Source organism: Clupea harengus, chromosome 19 (genome assembly GCF_900700415.2).
Source record: "Clupea harengus chromosome 19, Ch_v2.0.2, whole genome shotgun sequence".
NCBI lineage: Eukaryota > Metazoa > Chordata > Actinopteri > Clupeiformes > Clupeidae > Clupea > Clupea harengus.
Genome location: NC_045170.1, coordinates 26,487,183 through 26,507,389, shown reverse-complemented (window position 1 = coordinate 26,507,389; position 20,207 = coordinate 26,487,183). Strand labels below are relative to the sequence as shown.

At 42.5% G+C, this 20,207-nt stretch overlaps 1 protein-coding gene across 2 annotated transcripts in view; it reads left to right on the top strand.

The window, feature by feature from the left end:
* Window positions 1–664: 664 nt before the first annotated feature.
* Window positions 665–20,207, top strand: part of hpca (hippocalcin) — a 31,991-nt gene continuing 12,448 nt past the window's right edge. The window contains exon 1 of one of the 2 annotated variants that reach the window (XM_031585643.2): window positions 665–869. The gene's annotated coding sequence lies outside the window, so the exon portion shown is untranslated. Of the gene's footprint in view, window positions 870–1,006; window positions 1,629–20,207 lie in introns of those variants that run through there. The other variant, XM_031585644.2, reaches the window with a different exon arrangement.

Sequence of the window (20,207 nt, the reverse complement as noted above, 5' to 3'; positions counted from 1 at the left end):
ATACAAATGCCCAGCAAATGTTAAGAGTAGGGAAACGTTGCTCTGTCAGGTGTATATTTACATTAAATGTAAAAACGAAAGCTCAAACGCTAACATTGAAGTTAATGAAAGTAAATGTCACTGGCTTACGGCAAAACTCTGGACAGTTTAAGAAATAACATTTGTTTATGGACTGGAAAAAAAACAGGGTAAGACGTTATCATATCAAAACGTTCTCTTTTAATACTCACCAAGCACTCAATGCTGCAGGTCTGACCAACCAGCACCAACTGAAACTTGTCATGGGTTGGTGACACAGCCTACTGCTTGGTGTTTGTGTGACCAGTAGTTTGTGTATATTCATTCCGCAGAACAATACGTGATTGAGGTGCAATCACATAATAAAAAGAAAAGGTAGAAACACAATAGCTGCCTACGCAGCTTCCGTGCTTGCCCCCCAAGAACAGCAGAGTGTCTTTCTTTGTGTGTGCACTGATGTAAACAATGCCATACACCACTATTAGTTGTCAAACTATTAAGCATCCTCTTCTACTGTAGAGCTAGTTCTACACTGTAACCAGAGGAGGAAACACACACACACACACACACACTCCAATACTAAGCCTCGTCTAATTAAACTCGCACCACGTAATCCTTCCATCACCCTCCCTCCTTTAAAATCCACTGGCAGAGCGCTGCCTGTTCGCTGAACCGATACTCTCTCCATCCTCGGCTGCTAGTTCTCTCGCGGGGCATCTGACGGTAACATGGTTTGTCGGGCACGGCAGCAATAGTCAAACATTAGCTTTGGACAGGGCGCAAGCCTCACGAATCTCCCTTTTGGTCGATTGAACATTATCTATTCATAGAAAGGACCTCCTGTTTTCACGGTAAGTATGCGACGCGTTAAACCAACGGCTTTCGCTTGCTTAATAGTGTTAAGAATCAGTTCTTAAGGATGGAGCTTATTGTCAATGTTGTTATGTTGCCAACGTTCATAGGCAATTAATCGTGCAATGGCGAATCGACCATGCGATGCTTTTTACCATGCAGTACTGTGTGTAACTGAGAACCGAAATATATTTAGTTATTTTCGTATTCCTTGATTGTTATTGTGTTCTCATCGCAAGCAATTTTGTCGGTTGCATGAGGTAGATTATGCTGTTTTTCCCTAGCCTGCACACAGTTTCAAGTCTTGGCGTTTTATGAATGGACAACTGGGTCTGATTGTCTCGAAATGAATAGATTCTGAACAATGGGTCATCTAGACGGGACAGCAGTCTCTGTCGACAGCCCACGAAATGATGTCCAGCATCTTTTGCACACCATATGATGCCATTGGTAGCCTACAGTGAAACATGCTTTGTTACAGTGTAATTGTGTGCTTCTGCCATTTTCTTATGACGTTGTACCATTCAGATGCTCTGCATTTGAGTGAAGATTAGAGGGCGACTATTTATCAACACGTCTGTGGGTACTTAGTGGCTGTTGGCGGTGTCCAGTAGCCTACCATAGTGATGTTTACAATGTTTACAGCTTTCAAAACCGATCATGTAGAAGTGCAATAGGTTAATATAAGTCTAACTCTAAAGGCTTGGCTGCGGATGGCTAGGCTATACGGCGTCATTGACTTACTGAGAAACCATCAGGTACACGCTACGTCTTTACTGCACTTAATTCCTTACACAGCATACGCAAGTGCGGGCAAGAAGTTTTAGTTAAACATGTTCACATTTAGGGCCTAATTAATAGCCTACACATTTACATAGGCTGTAAACTTTTATATCGCGCGTAATCTTGATGTAGCCTATTATACATTTGTATTGTATCGTTAAGATGTAGCCTATCCTATTATGCTATAGGCCTAGCCTATTTGTATTGATCACGTAGGCTAATTCGAGAGTTTCTGATGCTAGGTTAGAGCTCGTTTGATCTTCTATGGACCATGTCACCATGCACAAGCCTAAAGATGAAGTACAACTAGATTTGCATTTCCTGACGGAAATACCAGTACTTGCAAAGCAAAAGAAATACATACAATTTTTTAAACAAATATGAAGTAAAGGATTATAAAGTTGCTAATACATGCACAGAGAGAGGGAGGTAGAGAACAGCTGTGAATGGGCAGTTGGGAAGGTGATAAAGACAAACAGAGAGATAGATGAAGAAATCAAGAAATGTAGACAGATAATTAGATGGAGCAAGAGTGAGTGAAAGAGAGAGGGGATATACAGAGTTTAGACAGTTTTGATTAACAAACAAGTAGGCTACATAAGATTAAAGAGGTAGCGAATAGGCCAATGCATTAATATATTAAATACAACACAATATGAGGTGGTAATTCCAAGTTATTAAAGAGAATGAGATGTAGAGTGTCTTTGATGAAGACAAACATAGGGAGAGGGATATAAATAAATAAAAATAGATAGAGTTAGTGTGTCAAAGAGAAAGACAAAGAATTTAGGCCTAAAGAGACTAAGAAGTTAGATATTAAGATAGAGAGACAGATTGATAGATTGATTGAAAGAGAGTGGAACATAAGTGATAATAAAATGAAATAGATAGGTGAAATAGTAAGAAAGAAAGTGATCGATAGATAGATAGATGAGGAGTAAGAAAGAGCAGGAGTGCCATTTGAGTGTTTACAATTGACAGTTATAGAATAGCACATATTTGAGTAGAAAAATGAAAATAACATTGCAGAAGTGTCATTTCTAGTCAAGTTTTTACATTAAGCGCTTCTGGAGTTATTGTACTGAGTTATTACGAGTTGGTGCATTCAAAAATCAGAAATCAACACTGTGTTTAAGTAAACACATTTAAGATCAAGATCATGGATTTGCCTAACCCTCGTCACTTACCACTTAGCTGTCCACTAAAATGTTGCCTAGGCTACTCTTAACAGTCTTATGGAGGAGGCTGGAATGACCTAAAGTGTTAAATGCATCAGGTGATACACTTATTCCAGATGAAAGCATTCATGATGACAAGCTTAAGCATGGATTTACATTTAGTAGATGTATCTTGGGTATTTTCCGAATGACAAACTGTGCACGATGGTGGACACATTTGGATCAGGCCATACCCCTCTCAGCGTCGCCTCAGACTGATAGTTCTAATACATTACGGATTACAGACGGTGTGCGTAGTGTAGTGTGTTGGTGCTACCAGCCCAGTGGTTACATAAGGAGATAAGAGGAGGATGCTGTAGTGGATTCTGCCCTGCTCCAGCTTAAGACAGCTGTACATCATGCAGCTGTCCACCCCAGGCAGAGGATTGCTGATGGTAGTGATGATGAGGAGTAGCACAGGCAAACAGTGGGATTTGTGTGTGTTCATGTTGTGCACCCATGTGCATGTTTTATGTGCAAGAGAAGGTGCTTTGTCTGTAACGGTTGCTTTCTGTGTTTGTGAGCGTGAGTGTATGTGATCATGTGTGTGTATGTGTATTTGTATGTGTGTATATTTGAGAGAGAAAGAGAAACACATTTGTCATGGATCCCTGCTGCTTGCATGTAGACTAAATGTAGCACATATAAAATATGTCATTCTCACTGTTTTGGACTTGGCGATTGATCCAGGGGAATGCAGGAATGGCAGTTTCTACCGTCCTTGATAACAGTACTGCTGGGATAGTTCCAGAAAATGCAGTGATGAGACTTTCTGCTGGATAAAATGAGAACGGTTGTTTCAGTTTCCAGAGAAGACAAAAAGAGATAGCAGCCTGAAACTTTAAAGATTGAGCAAAAATGCCTTTAAAAATGGGGGCGGGGGAAGTGAATGATCAGCGCTGAAATGCTTTTGAGCAAGGCCAAACCCCCTATTGCTTACCAGGTGCTGCGGCTGCAGTGTCTGCCCACTGCTCTGTGTGTATGTGTGTGTGTGTGCGCTCACTAATCCTAGTGTATGTGTGTGTGCTAATTTCCCACCGCACCTAGTGTGTCTCTGTGTGTTCACTGCTAATGGATGGGTTAAATGCAGAGTCCTAATTTCTCTCATGGGATTAATAAACAAAACCATAAATTCATTGTCAGCGTAGATGCTCAGTGTTTGGCTGGTTTTGCATAGTGTTTAGTCTTCTTGTGACATAGATGCCTGTGTTTGTACTGATTTTCCAATCCTTTATGGTGTGCTATAGTATCTCAGCTGCTCTATATGCACGAGGAATGGAGGATCCAGTTCAGGGGCTCTAGGGAATACTTGTTTCCTTTCATCAGATCTTATAGACCATTATGCCCCCCTCGGAAATCTCAAGTGTCTCCCAAATTGTTCTATCCTATGCTTGCCTCTCACTCAAACATTTTCATTGAAACACACATCCTAAATGGTCAGGTCTGTCTTTCAATTCACTACCATCATTTTCCTCTTTTGGGTGTAGCCTAGCCACTGACTCCATTGTCCATCATAGATGTTGCTCTCACTAAGCATTGGGTAATGTGATCATAAAACCACCTGAATGATTCTGTGGGTCTAACTCTGGTTGTATATGGTTTAACAGATCCCTCCCACTTTAACAAACCTGCCTATTAGTTTAACCAACTGAAAATGAACCCAAGTGTTTTGTGTGTGTAAGACTGACAGAGAGGCTTGTCTGAAAGATAGTCAGTGTGTAGTATTATTTTATGTTTGCGTGCGTTTAAGGGAGATTTTGGGTGTACATCATGTTCCAATGTAAGATCATGGCCTGACTGTGTGGCCCTGGTACTCTCCTGCTCATAAGACCCTGCGTCCAAACTGGCAAGAGTGAGGGGCCATTTCAAGTGATACTCCCATTGAATACACACAAATCAGGTCATGGCTATGCCCTCACAGACACACACATCTATATCAGTCTCGGCCCTTTCTCCGCCTCTCTTTAGTTGGCCCCTGCCTGCAGGACATCCTCACGCAGCTCACCTTGTGTACTACCGTTTGCAGGGCCTCTATCTCTTCTGGTGGCCTTCTTTACTCCTTAATCTACACCTCCTGGTGTCCATCTTCCTGTGGAATGGATGAATGTTAACCCCATGTTCTCTATCATCCAAGGTGCCCCACATGAATTAATTGCATGTCTGATTGTCACCTTTGTAAGTGTGACACCAGTGTAAATAGAGTCTGAATCAGACAGTGTTCTCTGTATTGGGCGTATGCTAGCCTTGAGTTCATGTCCATAAGTACACCCACCTCTGGACCCCCAATTGAAAGCTGGTTGGATTATTTTCAGAATTTAACAGTCCAGTTATGTTGCGAAGAATTATTCACTAAGTTATTCATGTTGAAAGGATTTTGCAACCGTGTTCACACAGACAACTAGACAGTTCAGGCTTAACTTTTAAGTATACTGTAAGTGTACAGGGTTTCATTTGCAGGATTTCAAAGCGTACCCAGGGCATATGCTACATCCCAGATAGCAGAAGGCCAGCTGACTGCTGCTGGCTCACTGGTGGCAGAGATGGAGCCTGATGGTGGGTGCCACTCGAGGACCGCTGGCATTTTGCTCATTGATTTTAAAGCTGTCAGCTGGAAGGAGCTCCAGACAAAAGGGCCATTGACACACAGTTTGTCTTTATCTATTTGTCTCTTCCAGACTGAGGAGTTGTTGTTTTTAGCCTTTTTGGTTTTAATAAATCATATAGTAATATGGTTTTTAAACTCACAACGCAACATGGGGAAATCATTTCTGTGGGCTTTTTCATTGAGTTAGTTGTCTTTCACGCTCTTTACAAAGCTACTGTTACCTAGGAAACAAACTTGCAAGTTCCTGTTTATCAGTAACTAAACATTGCAACAACTGGAGTGGTGGTGTGCTACCAAGCTATTTGCACCAGCACTTAAAAGAATTTTGAGATCTTGTCAATGGAAGTTCTGACAATGTGGCAAATAAAAGCCTAAAATGTGGCCTAACAGAGAATCCCGGTGAATGTAAGTACTTCCTGGCAAGTCTATCGGCGTGGTTGTTCATTATAGAGTCTGCAAGCCTTGTCATCATGTGTCGTCAATTTGTTTGCCATTTTCTGCAACATTTTCTGTTGCAAACATTTACAGTCATCAACAAAGGTTTAAGACTACTCTTGAAAAAATTTACTTTTTCCTTCTGAACACAGTGGAACACATAAGAAATTGAATTGATTGCATGAGATTGTGTCATTCTTATTTCGACTTTTCAATCACTTTTCAATGGACCATCACGCAGTAAACATGTAATTATGCCACATTTGTCTGTGTTTTGCCTTTCTTTTAAATACACGCAAGTGTTTTAAAAAGCATTGCTCACAGACACCCAGACCGCTTCCTGTCTGAAGAAGTTCCTGAATTGGTAAATTTCATGACTGCTTTGTGAATGGCACTACACCGAAACTTCTCACTAATCGCTCGTTCAGAACATCCTTCCTGGTGAAGAACCACAATGATCCAATTTGACCATTTTTGTGGGTTTTTAGAAAAGGCAAAACACAGCCAAATGTAGCCTAATGACGTGTTTACAGTGTGATGGTCAATTGAAAAGTCACTGCAATAGGCTGACATAAGCTGTTCAGAAGAAAAAAGCAAAGAGTGGTTTTACACTTTTGTCCATGACTGTAACTATTTACTATTTAACTACCATACACATGACATACACACATACACACATGACATACACACTACCATACACACATACACACATGACATACACATGTATGACATACACACATACACATCACATACACACATACACACATGACATACACACTACCATACACATGACATACACACTACCATACACATCATATACACATCACATACACACATACACACATTACATATACACATACACATCACATACACACATACACACATTACATATACACATACACACTACCATACACATGGTAGTTAAATAACCATTTAAAAGAATAGAGATGAATGAAGTGGCAGATGTACAGAGACAAACAACATGTTTGTCAGTGAAATACCTTTTATAAGAATGACACTATCTGAGGTAAACACCACAGTGATGGTTCTATGGTGATCAGCAGAAGGCTAAGGAAATGAGCCAATGAGAGGCAGGGAACTCACAACTAGCCAATGATAGGCAGGGAACTCACAACTAGCCAATGAGAGGCCGGGAACTCACAACTAGCCAATGAGAGGCAGGGAACTCACAACTAGCCAATGAGAGGCAGGGAACTCACAACTAGCCAATGAGAGGCAGGAAACTCACAACTATCCAATGAGAGGCAGGAAACTCACAACTAGCCAATGAGAGGCAGGGAACTCACAACTAGCCAATGAGAGGCAGAGAACTCACAACTAGCCCTCCAGCATGGTCAGAAGTCCAGTAATGATCGTATTTGTGTAATAGTTTTGCCCAGTGTATGATGTACAATCGATAATGCCAAAAGTGCCATAATGCACAATCATATTTGATCATAAAGTGTTGTAATTAGTAGTAGAAGTTGACATGATAAGGATAGTAATTTTTAGCATTCACCAACTATGCATCCTAGTCAGTGTTGATGCTTCTTGTGTGATGTGTCTGTCCAATCATGCCTGTTGTGTGATGACGGTGACACGGGTGTGAGCGCAGCTGCCACTCACGCTCTTGTGAAGAGAACTCAGGCACTGAGCAAACACAGATTGCAGGAGAAGGTTTGTATGAATGTGTAGCCTACTATACTGTGGCATCCTACATCACTACTAGTTCTGAAACAATGTTTCTAAATGAACAGATCCCCTCAAATCATCATCATTTCAGCTGTTATATGATACCACTGATGAAGGGACAGCAGAGTGTGCAAGTCTGCTGGAAATCTTTGGGTGGTGCACGGACGTATCGACTTCATTGTCCACACTTTGCAGATATATGACCAACAGCTTTGATCCCATGTGGCTGACTTTTCTCTCCCAAGCTGTTCTGCTGTTGTGTGATTTAGTTGTGTTTTGTGTTGTGTGTGGGTGCTCTTTTTCTCTCCCAAGCTGTTCTGCTGTTGTGTGATTTAGTTCTGTTTTGTGTTGTGTGTGGGTGCTACTTTTCTCTCCCAAGCTGTTATGCTGTTGTGTGATTTAGTTCTGTTTTGTGTTGTGTGTGGGTGCTCCCACACGTATCCCCACTGCTATCCCTAGACCCTTTTGGAATACATCTTCATTTGATGTCGCCGCTCACAGGTCAGGTCCACCCACAGGTCTCTGCAATGGTTAATCAACTATCACAGGTGCTAGTTAGTCCATTTACCAAAACCACATTTCTTTTTTCAAATGGACCAGATGTTGCCAAAATGTGAATATGACATACGGCATGAGCACACGTGGCAACAAGACTTACAGTCTGCACTGGCTGTCCCTCTCATTCCCACAGCCCAGAAGTTTACAGTCTGCACTGGCTCCCTTCATTCCCACAGCCCAGAAGTCTACAGTCTGCACTGGCTGTCCCTTCATTCCCACAGCCCAGAAGTCTACAGTCTGTCCCTTCATTCCCATAGCCCAGAAGTCTTCAGTCTGCACTGGCTGTCTCTTCATTCCCATAGCCCAGAAGTCCAGAAGTCCAGAAGTCCCAACAGCTAAACTCTTCCCCACGCCAGTTCTTCTTACTTTTATCCATTTTGATGCCTCTGTTCTATGCCTTTCTCCTTTTGGTCATTTGTCACTTACTTGTATGAAAATAATGGATGCCTATAAAAAAAGAACACACAATGAAACATTATTACTACATATATGAATTGCTGCAGGAGGCGTGTGTGTTTTAATGCTATGTGGAGAGCAGACGTTCTCACACCTCCTGAGCAACAGAATCATCAGCCAGAGATGCAATCAATTTGGCTACAGCCTCTCATGTCATTAACATGTCTGAAGTATGTTACTTTAAATGGCTATCTGGAAAAGATCATAGTTCTCAAGGATTATGAAACATTCCAGCCGTGCACACACATACTCACAGATACACACACACACACACACACACACACACACTCGCAGATACACACACTCCCACCACTCATTAGTGCCTTCCCCTGCCTTTTACATTTCTGCCTGATTTATGGCAGCAGCCTGCAGCCGGCCTGGTTTTGATGAATGGTACATCTAGGCAGAGTTTTCTAGACTGCTAAATCAGTCAGTTGAAACATACATCTAGCCCAGGAATGCTGGAAATGTTCCATGATGGTGTTGTGTACCATACATGCAACTCAACAGAGAGAGAGAGAGAGAGAGAGATCCCTCTGCAGGGAGAGGATAGTGGCAGATGAGGCACATTTGGAGATTGTGGGGGATGAATGCTGGAAGTCAGGCAAGGGATTGTCGGGGATGAATGCTGGAAGTAGGTAAAGATAGATGCCTGAGGTTGTTGGGGAATTCTGGGAGGTGGATGCATTAGCTAGGCAGTGAATTGTTGCAGATGGATGTTTGAAGAAGATGGCTTCTAGGACAGACCTTGTGCTCTGACACATGATAGCAGCTGAAGGGTAAAATGATGCTGAGGCAGCACAACATTTGGACCAATGGGTAGGTGTATTTATAGCTCCTCATCACCACAGGAGATGGGGGAAGGATGTGTGTGAGGAATGGAGAGCTGGAGTGTGTTGCGTAGCAGACTTTCTGACTGTGTGTCTGCCCTCCTCTCCCAAGATCTGCATCTATGCTGTGCACTGGATGATTCATCCTTATTTGGGAATACTGTGTCCATATCATAGGAGGTTGGCTATATGTTTTTGCCCTTCGCCATGCCTCTTACTGCAGTTTTTTACACCCCATTGCTTCAATGTGACCTGACATAAAGTAAAACCATGCAGTTCTTTTTTGAACCACCATCATAGGCTGTAACAAAGGACAGTTGAGGTTCAGTCCAAGCTTTGTTTATATGTGATGGTTTGTTTTTATTGATGTGTAAATTGGCTACCTCCGATTGTGTAACCCTTCCTCCTCAAACTAAATGCAACCCCCAAAACTCCTGTGTGGTTACGACATGCTGTTGGACAACAGAGCCTGCCGTAGGGACGTGGTAATCTGTCAGAGACCACAGAGCTGAGTGCAAATCCTCATTATGTAAGGATATTCTGGGGTACTGTCATGTCGTGACATCACCAGATAATGAAATGGGGTTTTTGATTACGAATCTGAGACTGGCTCAACCCACCCAGGTCCCAATTCCCCTGCTTCCTATTCTCTAAGCCAGCAAAACACACACACACACACACACACACACACACACAACACACACTCATGTCTCGCATGTGCACAACACACACACGCTCATCTACTGTTGGCAAAGATCGTTTAAGGATAGGAGAGCTGATCAGATGGAGGAGTTTGTGTGTGTGTGTGTGTGTGTGTGTGTGCCTATGTTAGTGAGACAGGAAGAGAGGGTGTTATGTGTATGGTCTCTCATACAGCACTCGTAGTCTAACAACCTCTTGACATCGTGCTTCATCAGTGGCATAGTCAACTATGATTCCTGTCCCACCTTTTGAACCACATGGTTAGTATTAGCCACGATCAGTTTCCACCCCTTTGTCCTCCCTCATTCGGTTTCTGCTGCATGCCCCACAACCCTGTAGCCATCTGTGTGGACCATCAAGTGCCATTGCAGATCAGGGGGGGGGGAAACGGCAGGCCACACAATAGTAATATTATGGGAACTGATTGAACCAGTTGGCACATCACAGACCGGCACGTATCAAGACGTTTGTGAAGGTGTTCCTCAGCAGGCTTCTCTGTGTGTAAACGATCACCTGTATTGATCATGTGGGTCTACTCTGGCCTGGTCTTCTATGATCTGACAGAAGCCCTGGGGATTAAAGAGCTGGTGCCTCGCCCTCAAAGAACAGATCTGAGAGTCACTTACTCCATCTCTAGGAAGGCTTTTAAAGACTATTTAAGGTTGTGTTGGTTTTCACTAGGGCTGAACGATTAATTGCATTTGCGATTTAATCGCGATATGATAGAACGCGATTTTCTAACCGCAACGTTCGCGATTAAAAAAAAAAAAACACTGTTTACAAAGTGCATGCCTTGTATTTATTCTTACAATGACTTTGTTTAAATTACTTAAATGCACAGTGACAAAGCCACCGATTTGTTGTTCTTGATTCTGTAATGAGCAGTTAAATAAAAATGTGGGAAATAATATTTTACACTAAATGTATCTAATATTGTGTTGGTCATATTTAAATCATTCATTACGATTTGTTGGGAAAAAATCGCATATTAAATCGCAATCGCAATATTGGGTGAAGAAAATCGCAATTCGATTATTTTCCCAAATCGTTCAGTCCTAGTTTTCACCATTTTCAAGGCATGTATTTGTTAGTTAGTCTAGTTCTTAAAACATCCTCAAGTTAATTTGAATGGTACACTGCCATATGATGAAGAGATATGTTCCCATTAGCCACTCAGGAACTTTTCTTTTGAAGTTACAAAACCCTGGGGAAATGTATGAACAACTAAACAGATTGACATTGCCAAATATGTTGAAGTGAAATACGTCAGTTGGCTGGCTAGCTAGCTTTTGTCGGTGCTAGCTGTACTGTTGTTGATATTTGCAAGGCAAAGCTGTGATCTAGTCAGAACACTAATTTTAGACGATAACCTACTTCTACCATTTTACATTGAGCCTGTATGCTCTGAGTTTCCAGTCAAGCACTCTACACAATGCACTGAAAACTGATCCGATGGACTGACCAGTGAAAACCCAGTGATCTTTCAGCATCTCTTAACTCTTAACTCTTAATGTCTCTCTGAAAGTCTATGATTTCCTGGACAGATCAGATCAGCTTGTGCTGCGTTTGTTCCCCAGAAAGTGCAGTCTGCACTTCACATAGCAGACCTCCAAAGTCCTCCGCCCTGGCTTTGTGTGTCCTATGAAAAGGCTGCTCTTTAGGTGCCACTTAGGGAATGAAGAGACACCTGAGTCAGAGTGAATTATTGATCTGTAAATAGGAGCAGGCCAGCCCTGATAGCTGCTGATAGCCTCTATAGAGACGTCTCCATTTAACACTACAGACACCTACCCACTACTGCGTCCTCTCCTCTTCCAGCTACAGAGCACTAGTGGTAGACACAGTTCTGGCGCACATCTGAGCCCAGGTCAGCTACAGAGCACTAGTGGTAGACACAGTTCTGGCGCACATCTGAGCCCAGTTCAGCCAGTGGGCTGCCTGCCTGCCTGCAGAGGGGCGCTGACATGGAAGAATGAACTGAGTTGCTTGATATGGATGATTTGGTTTCATTTCTCACTGGCAGAGTAGTACAGCAGTAGTGGTAGGCTCACTATTACTAGAAGTGAGGTGCATTGCAGGGCACGGTTGGACACCGGGAGTGTAGAGACAGCAATGTGTTTATTATAGATACAGCAAGGTGTTCATTATAGGGCACAGGGGTGGGTGTCCTAGATCTATATTTGTTTCAGGTGATGGATACACAAAAATAACAACAGCTAGGTCAGAGGGGAGAGGAAGAGAAACGAGGGGAAAGGTGGGTGAGTAAGTGTGACAAGGAGGGATGGGGAGGTTAGGAGATAGAAATTAGAAAGAGCAAAGCAGAAAAGAGTTTGACCTCTTCCCGTAAGGACGGACTGGAAGGCTTGAAAGTTCCATTGGATCTGTATAGATATACTCTGTAGTAGTACACATTAGTACATGTTGTATAGATATACTCTGTAGTAGTACACATTAGTACATGTTGGTGGACACTTGGTGTCCTTTTGCCCTGACTTGTTCAAATGACGCAGAAGACTGAGTCAGTTTCCATGCACACGGGGTAAAGCTAACAATCAATGTGTTCATTTGCTTGAGTCATTCAGCCTTGATAGGAGATCAGTTGATTAAGTGAGACCAGGGTTCATTTTACAGGTAGCTTAATTGCTCCATGAATTAGATTACCAGCAACCAAATTCAGACACACTAGATGGCTAGCTAGCCCATGTAGCTATTTAGGTAAGGGAATAAATGTAGGGATATAAAATTATACTCAACAATAAGCAAACTTGATGCGTTGTTGCCTCTGCAAAACTTCTAGTGTTAAAGTTGAATGACACAGAACCAATAGACCCACTGTAAGTCCACCACACTCTTTCCTCAGTTTGGTTCCAACACACTGTCCAACACACTGTCCAACACACAACACACTGTCCAACACACTGTCCAAATCTGTAGATGTATAGGGAGAATGCTGCAGAATAATGTATCTAATTCTGTCCACTGCAGTCGCTAGAAGTCAAACTCTTATACATTAATAAATCTACAGTAACAGACCTCATGCAAATGAGTAGCCTAGTATTAGTTGTGTGTCTGACTGTATCATAAATGCTAACCTCATAGTAAACACATGTGACATGCATAACCAATAATAATAGTAATAATTCACACTTTCATTTTGTTTGATTTCAGGATAAACATAGTTGTCTAGTCTACTTACTAGTCTACCAATAGTAAAGAAAAACTTTTTGGTTCAGCTTTTAAACTATCAGACACTCCCATCTATTTGCTTGATCAGAACATGCAAAGGGCCATTACTGGAAATAGTACGTGTGCATGTGTGTGTGTGTGAGAGTGATCTGATTTGAATCTCTACTTGTACAGTACATGAGGGTAATCCTGAAGCCTCCCCTTCAGTGATATGACACAGGAACGCCGCACTGAACTACCAACACATCCTGAAGTCCTTCACCTTCAGTGATATGACACAGGAACGCACTGAACTACCAACACATCCTGAAGTCCCTCCCCTTCAGTGTTATAACACAGGAACGCACTGAACTACCAACACATCCTGAAGTCCCTCCCCTTCAGTGTTATAACACAGGAACGCACTGAACTACCAACACATCCTGAAGTCCCTCCCCTTCAGTGTTATAACACAGGAACGCACTGAACTACCAACACATCCTGAAGTCCCTCCCCTTCAGTGTTATAACACAGGAACGCACTGAACTACCAACACATCCTGAAGTCCCTCACATCACTCACTACATCTGCATCATTCTAGCAGCTGCGCACACACACACACACACACACACACACACACACACACACACACACACACACACACACACACACACACACACACACACACCTTTACTGGTAGACAGTCTGTCTTATCTGGTCTACATGCTTTGTGTAAACCTGAATTATGGAGTTTGGTAGTTCCATTTTATGTCAGCACAATCAGTACAGTTGTATGGCAGGGCAGCCAGTTTGAATGAGCCTAGCTGGTTGTAGTGACAGCACATTTCTTATGTATTGATTACATTTAGTCTTTACAGTTTCTTTCTCACTCAGCCTCTCAATCGCTCTCATTTTCTCTCCCTCTATTTGTCTGTAATCCACCCCTTCTCTCCCTCACACCTTCTCTATCATGCATTGGGGTACGGTTGATACATTCTGTACCACTTGGGCTATTATATGAGAGAATCCAAATGTCTTTGATCACTAATGAATGTGGTTTGCAAGGGTAGAAGTGGAGGAAGCCTTAATTAAAGAGTAGATAGGTGCCATTTCCTCACTATCGCACATCAACTCCTCGGGGACTCCATCTGATGTGAGGCGGAACAAGTCCACACGGGATTGAGATGAAATATGTTCACCCAGGCCTTATTATTACAGCTAGCTTGCTTCAGACTTACCCAAATGAAAAGACAGATTATATTATCATTATAATTGCATCAACCCCCCACCCCCCTGCCATTGATTTCCATTGTGCACTGCCAGAGACTGTTCTGTGACAGAGCGTGTATGTATGTGTAGGTGTCCATCTGTGCTTGTGTAGCCAATGGTCTGGTCAAGCAGTTGAGTGTCAGTTTGTACACATGTGAGTCAATGGGTCTCATGCAGCAACACTTTCTTATTTTTCTGTTCTAGTTTCTCCTCATTATGAGAGAAGAGAAGAAATATGTACCGAAAGGGCCGGGGTTGTGCTGTGTACACATACTCTGGCACAGGCCCAAGACTATGACTAGGGAAATTAGATGTTTTTATCTGATCTTCGTAAGAGTGCTCTCGACAATAATCTCTCATCATTTTCTTTGTCTCTTACCTAACAGAAGAGCAAAAATAAGAAAACATTGGTGAGTCCCAGAAATCAGCGTGTACTAACAAAATAAGAACACATTGTGGATACAACAAAAATAAGAGGAAATGTGTTTGTATATTGCTTCTTACACGAGGCCCATTGTGTGTCACTGTGTGTATAAGTGTGCTTATGATTATACGGGGCCAGGGCCAGTGCCCAAAGAGACAGTCTGATGTTGAGTACATGTCTGTCTATACATCTTTGCTCTTAGACATTGCTCTAATACATTCATCCTGCTTCACCCTCCTGCCTTTGAGATGCTGACCTCCTGTTTGACCATTTGTACACTGTATTAGTCCGTAAAGCCTCTCTGAACCACACTATATTGCCTCTAAAGCCCTCTGCCTTTAGATCAGCTTTGCTCCAGGAGTGATGTTTGTGTCCATGCATGTGGCTGTGTGTGTCAGGGATTGGGATTTCCTTGGGTGGTTTGCTAGACTCCTCATTAGTTGATCTTACTGTAGTCCTTCATCTGTAAATCTTAATACTCCCAGTACTCGTCATTATAACAACTTGTCTCATCTGCATTTGGACTGTGTGTATGTGTGTGTGTTTGCAATGTTTGTGCTTTACTAGCGAGCGTCCATGTATCTGGTTAGAGCTCTGGAGATGACTGATATGATAGCTGCATTGCTCAGCTGATGAGAGGGGAGATTACATGACCTGTATGGGCTCAGTGTGAAAAGAAAAATGGCATTGAAGTCTAGGGCGTAATTAGCATATTAATAAAAGAAAGATATAAATAATAAAGACACAGAGGAAAAGAACAAAAATAAGCTATGATGTTAGTGTTAAAATTATTATTATTATTATTATTATTATTATTCTGAAGACAGAACAGGAAACCCTCATTACTCCCTCAGAATGAAATTCCATGGACAAAGTTTATAATCAAAGTCTTGTATACAAACAAATTCTTTGAAAAGGAATGTAGAAACATTACAGAACAGAATGCAGACTGTTTCCCAAGACTCACGAAGGCTGGTGTCTCGAAACAGGTTTGTATAGGCAGACAGAGTGAGAGAAGATGGTCTGCTACACCCACATATGGTCAGGACATTTAATTAGCTATTGATGATTTTGACAGACATAGTCTTACAACTGATATAACTGATATAACAGGTAGAATTTCACTATATTGGTATTTTATTACATTTCATGTAATAAGGACATTTCCCTTCCTATAGATGTAATACGTTCCTGCAAATGTAATAATTATTATTTGTGGAAAATTGGTTAATATGTTTGTGTGAGGCAAGTTATATTGGTGCAAGTTATTACATGTGTGGGTGTAACGATGGTCTCACAAGTGAAAGAGTTCTGTTCAGGTTTCATCAATGCTTTCTGCACCTTAAGGATGATCTTTCTTTCTAATGAATCTCAGTATGAAGCCATTATAACCCTTTTCAAAATAGAGTTTGTCTGTTACCCTGTCAGTAGTCTGCACTCGTACCCTTCCACTGTTCACTGCTGAAAATGGTGCTGGTGGGAAGGGGACACACACACACACACACACACACACACACACAGTCAACACCTAGATCAGTGTATTTGTTAAGAAGGTCAGAGCATGGGTTGTAAATGAGCAGTATTAGCCCTGTCCTTTGTGCCGGGTGCTCCAGCGCGGTGAATGGATGCTGGTATTCCCTGTCTGACTGACCCACATAGAAATAGAGAAGTCTTTAAAAGCTCAGAGTTCCTCAAAGGAAGGCTACCCATCACAACTGCCTCACTTCATGTGCTGCTTTGTGGCGCTATGGGAAAAGGAAGCATTGACGTGAGTGGCATGGTGAAAGCTGGATCCTGTGTGAACACTGCTTTATAGTCACACTCGCGGCTGTGGAGGCCACTTAATAAAGCGCTTAGGTATGATACACCGGCAAACTTTGAGATACCCTCGTCGAAAAAAGTAAATTGACGTCAGACTCGTTTTCATTGAAATAACGAACATAATACATTAAATTAAAAACACCCTGGGAAATATAGAATTTCTTTCTTTTTTACTCCTTTCAGTATGTGTGTGTGTAGTGTGTAGTTCACATTACGGTACATTTATGATCCCATTCACTGTAACATGCAAACCCACTAATTTATCATCCCATTCACTGTAACATGCAAACCCACCCATTTATGATCCCATTCACTGTAACATGCAAACCCACTCATTTTCAATATTCAGTGTTTTACTGAATGTGCTGCCAGGATCAGTTTCACTGCCATGTTGTAAATGTCTCATTAATGAACAAATACAGCGATGTGGCCATTGAAACAACTGACAGGCAGAGTTAAGGTGCTGCACAGACAAAAAAAACTGTTGCACATGCTTGCAAAGCCTGCATCGATGCACTCGCTCCGACATGCTGATGGAGGGCCTTATCACCCTCTTCCACTCTCCACTAATTGGTTTGGGATGGCACTTAATGTGGCGGACCCTCCACGTGAACACACAAGCGCTGTGGAAGTGGGTAGGGAGAGGGTGTAGGGGCTAGTTTGGAAAAGGCCCCAGGTGTTTGATTCAGAGCTACAGGGTGAGGTCACCATGTTGCCTGTGAATGTTCCGTATTTGAATCTGAAGAAGGGTTTTGGTGTCTGCTATTCCTGTGTCAGTAGTCTGTTGTGAGGCCGGAGAAAAATACTTTGTTTTGTTTGTTTTGCTTTCCGAGGTTTTCCGAGCTGTGGGCATATTTTCAATTTAAACTTTTGTTGCTGGACTAATTGCAAATGCCCACACATTTAACTTACTTTATCTGAGTCAACAATTCAAAAACAAATGTACTTAAGGACTCAAATTTAGCAGATGCATGAATTGCTCAGACATGATTTAAACGTGCCTGAGTCAGCAGTAATTATGCAGAAGCACAACAAATCTCATGGCTAAACACACACACACACACACACACACACACACACACACACACATATTACGGGTAAATACAGCACCTTCTCCTCCAAATATGGCCACTTCCAATTATGGATGAGATGGAACAGTACCTTGCCAACTGTTTTGGTTTCATTTTTGAAAATCCAACTATCCTGGGACCCCTAGTGACCAGCGTATGCACATGACCCAAACTGCCAACATGAAGAAGTGGACATTAGTAACCAGCACCAGAGATCTGCTGTACAGGAGACTTAAATGCATGAATGCACGAAAACAACAGCTTATTTCCAGGATGAACTCTTTTTTATTGCTCTCATCAATTATAGCAATATCAGATCTAATGGCATTTTTTTATCAGAAAACATGTCTACACGGCATAAGGAGAATATTTGTGGTTGGTACGAATTGAGACTGTAGGAGGAAAGATAGATGATAGAAGTTTTTTATGTCCACAATCCTATCATGTCTGGAGAGATAGAGTTGTGTATTGACCTTACAGCCATTCCGTATATGGGGCATGGGGCATATAACCTGGTCTTGTACATGGTGAACACAGAGTGAGGAATGAGACTCAGGGTAACAGATGGGAAGATTAAGCTTGGGTTGGAAATCTGGCTTTGACTGTAAAGATTTGGACATCCTTGTCAATCGAGGTATTTTGGAGAATGGTGTGAGACATGGAATGATTGGCTGAGGAGCTGCAGGCTGGCTTTCCCTGCAGTTTAATCCCAGTCAAGTGATTCTGGCGTTGCCCATGTTTGGCTGACATCAGGAATGCTCAGCTGCACAGAGAAGTGATTGTGTAATGTAGTCCATCCAGTAGAGTTGCACTCACGGTGATGTAGTCCATCCAGTAGAGTGGCACTCTGGGTGATGTAGTCCATCCAGTATAGTTACACTCACGCTGATGTTTCTATCGTTTGTCACTGAGTCTGAGGGACCCGTAAGGAACTGTTAAACCTTTTGTGCGTGTGAACCTTGACATCAGCACAGCGCCATGACCTTTTATACTCACACTCATTGCACTCTTATTTCTGCTCTCTTCTCTCTGCACTCTTCTCTCTGCACTCTTCTCTCTTCTCTCTCTTCTCTCTGCACTCTTCTCTCTTCTCTCTCTTCTCTCTGCACTCTTCTCTCTGCACTCTTCTCTCTTCTCTCTCTTCTCTCTGCACTCTTCTCTCTGCACTCTTCTCTGCACTCTTCTCTCTTCTCTCTCTTCTCTCTCTTCTCTCTCTTCTCTCTGCACTCTTCTCTCTTCTCTCTCTTCTCTCTCTTCTCTCTGCACTCTTCTCTCTGCACTCTTCTCTCTTCTCTCTTCTCTCTCTTCTCTCTGCACTCTTCTCTCTGCACTCTTCTCTCTGCACTCGTCTCTCTGCACTCGTCTCTCTTCTCTCTTCTCTCTCTTCTCTCTCTTCTCTCTGCACTCTTCTCTCTGCACTCTTCTCTCTTCTCTCTCTTCTCTCTCTTCTCTCTACACTCTTCTCTCTCTTCTCTCTGCACTCTTCTCTCTGCACTCTTCTCTCTCTTCTCTCTGCACTCTTCTCTCTTCTCTCTTCTCTCTGCACTCTTCTCTCTTCTCTCTGCACTCTTCTCTCTTCTCTCTCTTCTCTCTCTTCTCTCTCTTCTCTCTGCACTCTTCTCTCTTCTCTCTCTTCTCTCTCTTCTCTCTACACTCTTCTCTCTGCACTCTTCTCTCTGCACTCTTCTCTCTCTTCTCTCTGCACTCTTCTCTCTGCACTTTTCTCTCTGCACTCTCTTCTCTGCTCTCTCTGCTCTCCACACTCATTGCACTCTTATTTCTGCTCTCTTCTCTCTGCACTCTTCTCTCTCTTCTCTCTTCTCTCGTCTCTCTGCACTCGTCTCTCTTCTCTCTCTTCTCTCTCTTCTGTCTGCACTCTTCTCTCTGCACTCTTATTTCTGCACTCTTCTCTCTCTTCTCTCTTCTCTCTGCACTCTTCTCTCTGCACTCTTCTCTCTTCTCTCTGCACTCTTCTCTCTGCACTCTTCTCTCTTCTCTCTGCACTCTTCTCTCTGCACTCTTCTCTCTGCACTCTTCTCTCTGCACTCTTCTCTCTTCTCTCTGCACTCTTCTCTCTTCTCTCTCTTCTCTCTCTTCTCTCTGCACTCGTCTCTCTTCTCTCTGCACTCTTCTCTCTTCTCTCTGCACTCTTCTCTCTGCACTCTTTCTTCTGCACTCTTCTCTCTTCTCTCTGCACTCTTCTCTCTGCACTCTTCTCTCTTCTCTCTCTTCTCTCTCTTCTCTCTGCACTCTTCTCTCTGCACTCGTCTCTCTTCTCTCTCTTCTCTCTCTTCTCTCTGCACTCTTCTC